Raw genomic sequence first — 11,236 nt, forward strand, 5'->3', positions numbered from 1 at the left:
TGAGCTAAACTTCGCATTTCCCTAAAACTAGAACAGCCCACATCCTTAACTATTTGCGAACAGTAATCTAACCTAGGTCTACCTTTACCCCTCCTAACTCCTGTTTCTGCCTCTAATATGTCTCTGACTAGACCTTCATGTCTGAGAAGGTGTCCTACTAACCTAACTCGCCTATTTCTTATTGACTTCCATAGAGTCCTCTGTTCTCCTATTCTTTCTAATACCTCTTAATTTCTAACCTTCTCTATCTACGTTATCCTCATCATTCGCCTATAACACAACATCTCGAACGCTTCTAACCTTTTCTAATAAAATACCTAATTTTTCTTAGATTTGATTATTTATCGTGTGCCCTTTTCTATGAACCACCACTAGATTTTTAATCCCCTTAAATTGCGCAGCACAAACAAACCAAAATGCATAGGAATCGCTGTCTATCATTGGTTATTAGTTGTTCCATAAATAAATTCAAAAAGATTAAAGTGTATTTACCGCAGTCGGCAAATTTACTGCAATTTAATTCAATTTACATTCACCTAATTATGCAACCGAAACCATCGATAGATGCGCTAACATGATTTAACAATTATGCGTAATTAAACTGCTTGGTTTAAATTTATCGTAGGTACTTGAACTGGAATGAAGAAAATTCAAATTGGACTATTGGATCGAATCAATGACATGTGATATTCGCTTGACTTGATAAAATCGAATAGTCTGTCTGACACTCCAGACTGAGAGACGTAAATTAAATAGCCTTCTGCTTTACTGACATGTGAAATCAGGCAGAAATGTTACAACAGTTATTTGTGAAAAAATTTAATAGGAGACATTGTCTATAGACGTAAAAGTAGGTATTTCATGTTGAGTAAAATTTGGATTTTTGCGACGATTCAAATTATTCATGCTTCCACGGGCTGCATTAATTTAGATGCCTTTTTAACACGACTTCGCAAAGAAATATAGGCCAAAGTTCAATTTTCCCAATCCTGATTAACATTATAAATACGAATGTGAGTTTGTTTGTTTGTCGGCCTTTCACCCCTTAACTACTCAAATGATCATTATAAAATTTTGTACATACATTGTCAGGGGTAGAGAAAAGACTATAGGGTACCTTTTATCCAGAAAAGTAACTGTTCTCGAGGGATAGAAAACTTAGTTTTATGTGGGAAAAAAAAAAATTGGCAGTTATAGGGACTGTCGATAGAAGTGAAAACTTAAAACTTTTAGTATTGAAATTTAAAATTTCACAATTTTTGAATAAAACTTATCAACATCAATCTGGTTTTCACATCTGACACTCCGACCAACAATTATATGCATGTTTATATGGTTTTTTATTATTCAAATATTTACATAAATTTCAATGTACTTGATTTTTAACATTGTTTACATCATTATCATCATTAATTTCAACAATACTTAGACTTTTTGTTCTTTCTATTATTTCATTGTGTTCTAAAAAAGATACAATAGGCTTATGGTAACTAAAGTAAGAAATGAAAACGTTTGATTAAAATTTATCTAAGTATCGCGCAAAAACCACATCGATCCTCTTAGCTGCATAGCTACAAATATACTCAGATATACTGCTACAAGCATGTCGATGATGCGAACGCACTAGATTTCACCCATCCAAAAGGCGTCTAACGCCTACAGCACACGGCCGCTGCGCGTGCGCCAGTCGTGAGCATACACCCATAACATTTTCCCCTGCCAAAAAGTGCCCAACGTCGCTAAAGAAGTTTTCACTTCAAAAAACTTTTGGGTGCAGAGAAGAGAGACTAGTATAGAAGTCCAATTCAAATGGAGGACTAAAACGTAAGAAATTCTAAATAGAACCAGGAGATGGCGTTGCTATGAAAATGAGCGCCTCAACGCTGTATTGAATCGGAGCAAAGAGTGAACGCAGTAATGGTAGGGGTAAATAGTAGAAGTGGTTGGATCATAGAACGCATAAGTCTTTTTCCTTTGCTGTTGTAAGCCGTTTGTAAAGAAAAAAAAAAAACGGTTGATTTTCCGAAACGACAACTACCGGTTGGATGACAGAAGCTTCGAGATTTACCGACATGTTATCCGAAACGAAGTCCGGATTATTAACCCAGCATTGGACTTCTATACTAGTCTCTGTTCGCTGTTTGGGTGTTTCATTTCCACCAGCCAGTAACGCTGGTGGGCGGGCAGAACCCCCGAACTACGTCGGAAGATAGGGCGAAAGTTCCTCTTCAGCCTCCTTTCATGAATCGTGGGAATAGGTGGGTGGTGGTTCGGGTGAGAAAGATGAAGTGGACGAAATGAAGACAGAAGAGAGTGAAAGATTATTTGTGAAATATTACTGCCCCAGCATTTGCTGAAGTGATTAAAGAAACCATAGAAAAACTTGAACCAAAGCAGACGGACCCGGAATCGAACCAGCGTCGTCTCGAATACTAAGAAATGGACTAAACCTGTAGGCCATGCCGCCCGCTGTTTTATGTGGTCGATTTCACGCCGTAAGTACTCAATCGATCATCATGAAATTTTGTAGACACACTGCCAGAGGTACAGAAAAGGTCATAGAGTACCTTATATACTCAAAAAAATACTGTTCCCGACGGATAGAAAAATTAGTTTTATGTGGTCGTCCATGATTTTTGACACGTATCTAGGGAGTCAACGCGAGCGAAGCCGCGGGCAAAATCTAGTTTAAAAATAACTACTTATTTAATTATTATACTGTTAAAGAAATTAGTTTTGCAAAAAAATAGTAAATGGCTACTGGTAAATTAGCAATGGAGCAAATTAACTACTAAAAATCAGAAGAATAATAAAAACGCTAACCATTTTTTGAACCGTCGAAAATTATGTACCTTTAAAATGATGAAATTTTATTTTGATCTGATTTGGCGTTTATTTTGTTTCATTGCTAATTCTTCACAGCTTCACTAAACGACTTTTGCAAAGGTGTCTCCTACAATTAATCATCAACTTAGGGATATTTTGTATAAAGCTAACTTCATTAACAGTGTAAAATAAATTAATGTTACTTTTAAGGCAGCTAACAAGTTAGAAAAAATTGTCAGAAATAATAAAAACAAAATAGAAAATTCACAAAAATCAGGTACTTATATATAATAATTCAAATAAATAACTTTCTGGGTTCTCTCCTATACTTTCCTACGCACTACGACTCCTACTACTACCAAATTACCTTCCACCGTATTATTGTAAACTCAAAAATGTCTCTTTTTTCGAAAAAATAAGTCCCTATATTGCTGTTTAAAGTTAACGAAACTCGTTAACTTTAATCTTAATATGGTTTGATGGCACCTCCACTCATTCTTATCCTCAGGTAATCTTCCCATTTCACTAAAACTAGAGCATCCCACATCCTTAACTACCTATTTGTGAACGGTTATCTAGGTCTACCTCTACTTCTTTTAACTCATCTTTCTCTAGCTAGTCGTCTATTTCTTATTAACTTTCATAGCACTCTCTGTTCTCCTACTCTTTCTAATACCTCCTCATTTCTAACCTTCTCTATCCTCATTATTCGTCTGTAACGCCATACAACGCTTCTAATCTATTCGTTTCCAATGCGTCCAGCGTCTAAGCTTTCACTCAGAAACGCGTCAGATGGTGAAATCTTAGAATATCTACCAGAGCCACTCCCAATGAAGCTTATCATCTATAAAATTTAGGAATTTACATATTCAAGTTAATTTAACTTGAGTTTTTCGTTACTAATTCAGCTCACATATTTAAACGATAGGCTAAGATAGTTTTAAACAAACGGGTTCGATGTACATAGTTCATAGTATAATTTAAAGTATACAAAAGATGTAAGTGCAATACAAAATTCATCAGTGAATGCGTTCCTAATCCTAATAACAAATAGCACCGCTAATTAGTTTTGGCAGTGCCGCTTTATTCTACACTACTAAATAGTTAGCAGCAAGATATTGCCTGATTCGAGCCCTTACAAGGCTAACCCCATCCGAACACCCTATTTTTTCTTCCCTTGCAAACCTACTAACAGTGTTGTTTTATCTTTATTTAATACTTTTCTGCATGTAGTATTAATTAACACGGAAAGCATTGTAAACGATAAATGGTGTAACGAACAGGAGGAAGTATTTTGTATATATGTATCGTGAAAATTGATCTTTTTCCCAATACGGTCTAGTTAACGAATCGTCTATTATAGAAAATACAACCTGCTAGATTTTCACACGAACGTCTACCATTACTTTACACTTAATGATTTACGTGACTTATAAACGTCATTAAACGTAGAACATGTAGCTGACTTAATGTACATTGTATACTTACACCTAATTTAGATTTTTATCTGTCGAACAGTTGAATTCTAAACAATTTAACTAAATAAGATAATAAACTAATTCATGATTATTATTAGCCGGACGAAAACGGTACAAGTTGAAGCACTGTTTTGCTTTACGTTAGCCTTTTAGAAGCTTAAAGTATGTGTTTTTATTGCTATGAATACTTGATAAGTTAGAGTTTATTTACGTGAGGGGTGGCGCTCTTTCACTCTTAAATCGCTTAAGGATAAGTGTTGTTTCATTAACTGTTTACACCGTCTGCTAGTTTCATAGAACGAAAGTAAAACAATATCTAAAATAATAAAAACAATATAGAGAGTTCACAAAAGTCTGATACTCATTTATAAATTACATACTTTCTGCGTTCTGTCCTGTACTTTATTACGCATTACAACTCCTATTACTACCACATACCTTTCACCGACTGTATATTTGTAAACTCTTCACTCCAAAGATCTCAAAAGTTAGAAATAACAAACTCAGTTTTAAATGTGGTTTTATATGCACGTCCAATCTTCGCATTTCACTAAAACTGGAACATCCCACCTCCTTAACTACCTGTTTGTGAACGGTAATCTAGGTCTACCTCTATTCCTCTTAACTGACGTTCTTCTAGAAAGCTCTTTATCTCGTCTATTTCTTCTAAATTTCATAGTTCCGTCCGTTCTCCTACTCTTTCTAATACCTCCTCATTCCAAACCTTCTCTGTCCTCATTATTTGCGTGTAATATCACACAACGCTGTTTACACCGTCTGCTACTTTCACAGAACGAAAGTAAAGAAATTTATACATCCGGGGTTCAAATATTGGTATGAGGTTCCTGGTTTTAAATTTTTGCTGCCTAAACCTAACCGATCGAAAAATTATGTAGGTATCCCGTAATGGCATATACCATCTGCCGATATCAAGACACGTAACATTTACCACAAAGATAATGTAAATTACGAAGCAGGCAGTTTGATTTATTTATTAGAAGAAATTCGATGATCTCGTCTGCCAATTGCCCAATTTTTGGAAAATTCAAATCGATACTGAAGCATTACAATAAATCAATCCGCCTCTTTGATTATGTACATCATCTCTGCAGTAAATATAATTTGTCTATATGCCATCGGCAGACAGCATTAAGCCATTACAAGATACTTAATTAAGGAGCAGCGAAAGTTAAGTATTACTGAAACGGTCTATCAATACCTGAGCGCCGGATATGTTTTTTTTTTTTTTAATTTCGATCTATAAAAATGGCAGATGGGACAAAGTTAGTGAATGTTCTCTTAGGTATATTTTTGAACGATTTGAAAACGATAAGGCGTATTAAGTCTCACCTAAAACCTCAACTTATTCGGAATTCATAATAATAAACGCATATACAATACACTTTAAACTCCCAAAAGAACAGACTGTACAAAAATATATTTCAACTTGAGTCATTTTCGTCTGGTATATTACTGAAGACATTAAAAATTCATGTTATAATTCATAATTCATAATCTAATAATGATGCGAAAAAGAATCAAAACGTTAACGATAAAAATTATGATCAAATCACCAAGTACTGAGCTGTTAAATATGACGACTAGAACACAATAACACAAATAAGCAGATATGTACCTATAGGTATGTTAATAGTAACGTACAGCAATTTACAAATTCGAATAATAAATGTAATAGTCTGATAAAAGAAAATAATGTCCTTTTTGAAGTGAAACTTTATTGGGCTCGATGAGAGTAAAATCTCAAGGCCATGAAACGACACGTTTTGCAACGTTTTGTCTCGCGAAGCGATAGGCCATGAGAATAGAAAGGCGCGCAAGCGCATATCGGTATTACAGTCAGTTGTTAGTGACCGGTATCTCATATATTATTGTATACTGTGTATTCAATATACTACAGTGCTAAATTAATGTTTTGGTTATATCTGTGCAGTTATATTACAGTAAATGTTTATTTAACAACAATTAATATTTATTTAAGAGTGAGTATTATTATGTATTAATTCTAATTCCTTATAGTTATTGATAGTTTACGGTTTCTTAAGCACTTGGAAAATAAACGGAAGCGAAAAAAATTTGACCATTTTTTTCTTATTGAATTACATAAAAACATATTAAAGTAATACTCCTTAGGTGGACTAAAGATAAAATATGTTGGAAAACATAAATCCTGAAAATTCTCGTACTCTCTCTTTCTTTCACCAATCATTACTTATTCGTTATAAAGGTATAGAGATCGCCAAAGAAGTTTCACTTCTTTCACGTGTACTGAGTTGCACCTGTTTTTATTTAGATACTGTACTTATTTTCAGATAATTTACGTATTTCATATTCTACTGCTGTCACCAGTTAATGCAAGAACTGCTGGACAGAGTTTAAGGAAACTTTTCTCATTTTAAATTTTATATGTTTATAACACTAACTGGTGGTTCACTCCTCGAGAGGTTAACTTATTCTTTACCTTCAAAAACATCACGGTCAAGCGTCGTAGAAATGAAACCAAAACCAATTCTTACCAAATCGGAAAGAAACTTGATGGTGACTTTGGACTGAACCTTGGCCCTTTTTTGCGGAATTATCTGAAGGTTAATGCGGGGTATTTACTTGTGCTCAAATAGAGTAATGAAAAAAAAGACGACAAGGGTCACAAGGATATCGACTTGTCGAACTGAGCCCTGAGCCATGTATTTATTTATAATAAAACATACATTTGAATTCACAAGTTCCTTATATAAAATTGTTCAATTAGATACGCTTGTTAGTTTATGAAGGACATCCTAAAACATATTATACTTAATACTCCTACATTGTTAGTAAGTCTGGTAAAAATATGACGATCCAACTGTACAGATATACATACGCCTGTTTCTCTTATTTAGACGCCAAAATATTATACGCATGTCTGACAATTATATTTATAGATTGAATTCAGTCATACCGCGTCTTTATTTTATTTAGATTGACCACTTCCCAATTCTCCATCAAAGGGTGTTCTGTCGGAGCTGCCTGCAACGCGCTGATGAGATCCAAAAAGATCGAAATTGCGATTCGCGTCTGGCAGTTTCGACAGAATACGGACCACTTAAAGGGTGAAACGTTCGAGTTTAATAATAAAGCGCTTTTTCACCCGAAAATAGTTTGGACATGGGTACTAAGTTCCTTATTCACGGTTTCCTTATTCGCGTTTTCATTATTCGCCGGTGAAAAAATTGCAATCCAGTTCTTGTATTCGCAGCAGAAAATTTCATTATTCGCGGATGCAATCGGTAAACAGAAAAGGATTCGGTGTCATTTATTAAGGGGGTTGACCCCAACAGACCACTCGTACCTACTCTGACTTTTTCCGAAAATTAGAAAATGGCCTTCGACAAACTTTAGAAAAATCTTTATCTACCTTACTACAAAATTTGAAACCTCTGTTTCAAACATTAAACTCATGATATCTAGAACCGACAGCATGTTTTGCTCTACGGCGCGTGTACTACTGAATCCCCTTAATGGATCGGCATCTTTTGAGTATCTACAGGTGATACGTGCTGAGGTAGATGTAACCGGGGACTAATTCAAAATTCAAAACAAGAAAAAATTACTAAATTTTTTAAACCCTTGTCTAAAGATTCTCAATAAATTGATTTTATCCTGATACATATTGATTTTATTTTGGAACCTTAGAACGTATCCCCTATGATTCCTTATTAATTATCATTCCATATCCACGGTTTCTGTATTCGCGGCATACTTATGGAACGTATACCCCGCAAATGAAGAACTTTTACTGTAACATATTATCTTCTATTCCCAATGTTAAACGCTTGTGTTATTTTCTGCCTTCATTTTTTACTTATCATGATTTCAAACAGACCATTATAATGTGTGACAGCAAGTCATTGGTATTATTTTAGATAAATTATAAAAGTACATTAATTTTTACTTTCGCTACTATTTTTATCATTATGAGGCTCACAAACTTTTGCATAACTGAAAATTTAATGTTCTTTAGTGGTAATTAACAACCACAAACCTAAAATTAAAACGTCTATTCTCTTTTGGATACATCGTCGAAACGAAATAACTTTATCGAAGTATCAGAGTATGTTTATAATACTGTTACAGCGGTACCTTGAAAACCGAATTGAGATTTTAATGAAGACATAAATTCTCTTAATTTGGAGGGAAAATCTTTTCATAAATAACCTGCTAATTTGAGTCCCTATCCTGTAAGTACCTGACTTCTACCCCTTCGAACTCTAACACAGTATTTACAGTAAGGATATGGCATACTAACAAAAATCGATCGACACAAAATTCTAAAAGCGAAAGTGATCGATTCCATTGTTCAAAATCTGGAACTAAAACTTTAAATATCATCTTATGTGCTGTAAATTACAACAAAATTTCTATACTTTTGAAAAATCAATCTATTTAAACCTGTCCAATTCATTTCTGTTGTCGCCAATCAAGACTTTTCTCTAACATAAGTAAACACAGTCATCCATGACTATACAGGGTGTTTCTGAAATAAGTAGCAAGCTTTGGAGGGTGTTAACTAGATGAAATAAGGAATCACATGGTAAGTAAAGGAGCGTGGTTAAGAAACAAAAAAATAAGAAAAACAGACGAAGTTGCAAGCCAAGGCCGGCCCTGGGCGTGAACTGGTAACGTACAGAGAAATTGCGATAATAATTAAGCAGATACATCGATGAAAAATGTTCACAGTAACGGTTGTAGAACGTCTAATAAAGTAAATATCAACAGCTTACTACTACGTCCATTGCGATAATAATTAATTAAGCAATTACTTTGTTCATCGCTGATGGTATGTAGTACTACACAAAGTACACCACGACATTATTAAGAAAACAAAAGAAAGAAAAAAATAACGTTATGAAAACTTTAATAGGTAAATTGAGATCCTTTGGAAAGGTAGTAATAATTTTATTAAATGTCCAAACTACCGCTGAGGCAATAATAATATGGCACACTGACTTATAACATTGACACATTGACCTACTATTTATGACTTCAACTGTCTATATGCATGCGTAATACAAGTGTACAACTTTAAAAGAACAAAAAGAATTCTATTCTGGCTGTAAACATAAACATCGTCAATCACACTTAATATAATCTAGCAAATAACAAACAATACACGAGTAGGTACAAAAGATATACAATACGGATGCTGTTAAATGCGGCGTTGCAATGTCTTATTTTCCTGTGTGATCCTATCAGAGCCGCACTGGCCCTTGACTCTACTTTCAAATACGTTTTCCTCGAAAACGGTGGACTTTCGGACCACCAAACATTTACTTAATTTTCTTGTTTCATAGTGCACTATCACCTTCTACAAGCTTATTACTTATTTCAGAAACACCTTGTATACAAAGAGGTAGGTACCCTTAACTTTTGGTTTAGTTAATGGTTTTAGTTTATTAACTTTGAACATACATTCATAAATTTAACGCCATTATTTGATCAATACCAACTTTTACCAAAACTTTTTAACTTAATCATTCTTTTCTTTCAGCTATTCACGTGGGAATAAAAAAGTTGAAGAGCTAGTGTCACTTTGAGTGCGTCATAAAAAGAATTATAAATCCGTCAAAGATATTAATAATAATCAATCATATCTACAGGACGTACAACTTCTTTTAAAACAACTTGTATTGTAAGTACCGCAGTATTTTCCAGCGAATTGTAAACGAATTTGCTGCGAAGCGCTGCAACTTTTAAAGACTTAATTGGTCCAAAACAGCTTAATTAAAAGCTAGTCTGAAAAGCTGCATGGCTATAGCACAAACACGTAATTACTTTGAGCATTTGAACTTTTCCATCAAAGTTTACTGAGTAATGATTCTGGTTTGGCATAAAGACAATTTTTTCGCTTTTTAAAGTTGTATTACCAGAGATTTGAGATTTTCGCAGACAGATAAAAATCGCGCTGGAAGTGATTAATTTGATAATAGCGGCTGGATTTTGATAAAATAAATATATCCATTTAAATAGTTTCAAAAAATATTTAAAAAGCAGCCAAGTGAGATGTTATGATTAACCTAATGTCTTTTTTTTCTTTTGAAATACATCGAAATGGAATACAACTAGGTACCTATAAATACCCTTAAAATCCCAAAATCCTCATATTAGCGATAGGATTGGTAAAGTCAATTATTATTGTTGTCTTTTTGTCATTTTTTTGACTAATCGCATTGTTGATAGGAATTCATGGTGAATGCTGCTGCTAACTGAAGTATTTCATATGTTAGGCAAGAGCTTTACTAAGGACCAGTTACTAATGTTGGTGGGACAGTGGTACCTCCTAATCACGTCTAAAATGAGACGAAAGAACCACTTTACTCTCTTTTTAGGAATCATGAGAGTGGATTGATGATAGCTAGGGAGAAACAGAAGAAACGAGTGAAATGAGGAGAATGAAACTATTATCTAAGGCATTCAGATAATTTTGAGAAGAGATTAATATTGTTATTATTTATACTATTTTATAACAAAAAAGAAATTAAAATAAGTTTATTGCTTTGGAACTCCAAAGGCATGATTTTATCTACTAGTTAGTCAGAACCTTCTCCTTTACCTAAAGCAAAAAAAAAGCATTGAAAAGTGAAATTTGTTTTCTGCGTAGGTACATTAAACTTCTTTATTTTTACTTAAAACTTCAAAAGAGTCTGGGTTTTAAAATTTACCGTGCTATCTATCTAAATTATTAAAGATATTTATAGATAACATAATTAATGAATAGAAAAAATACTTACTAAAATAAAAGAGTGAAAAGGGGACTTATTACCGAAATATTTGAAGGAAGGGAAAATATAACAGTAATAGCGAGATTTCGAATGAGGAATCAATCAATACAATGAAAGCAAGTACTGGATGAAAAAAAAAGGAAGAAAATGTAGAAT

General features: G+C 33.8%; 1 long non-coding RNA gene across 1 annotated transcript; it reads left to right on the forward strand.

The window, feature by feature from the left end:
- The first annotated feature begins 2,355 nt into the window (after positions 1-2,355).
- On the forward strand, positions 2,356-10,862 carry LOC108737456. Its single transcript, XR_001937858.2, has 3 exons — positions 2,356-2,495; positions 9,850-9,990; positions 10,539-10,862. It is a non-coding gene; the product is annotated as an uncharacterized LOC108737456 (long non-coding RNA).
- The last annotated feature ends 374 nt before the right edge of the window (positions 10,863-11,236 follow it).

This window comes from Agrilus planipennis, unplaced genomic scaffold, assembly GCF_000699045.2.
Source record: "Agrilus planipennis isolate EAB-ADULT unplaced genomic scaffold, Apla_2.0 scaffold45, whole genome shotgun sequence".
In the NCBI taxonomy this organism is placed as follows: Eukaryota; Metazoa; Arthropoda; class Insecta; order Coleoptera; family Buprestidae; genus Agrilus; species Agrilus planipennis.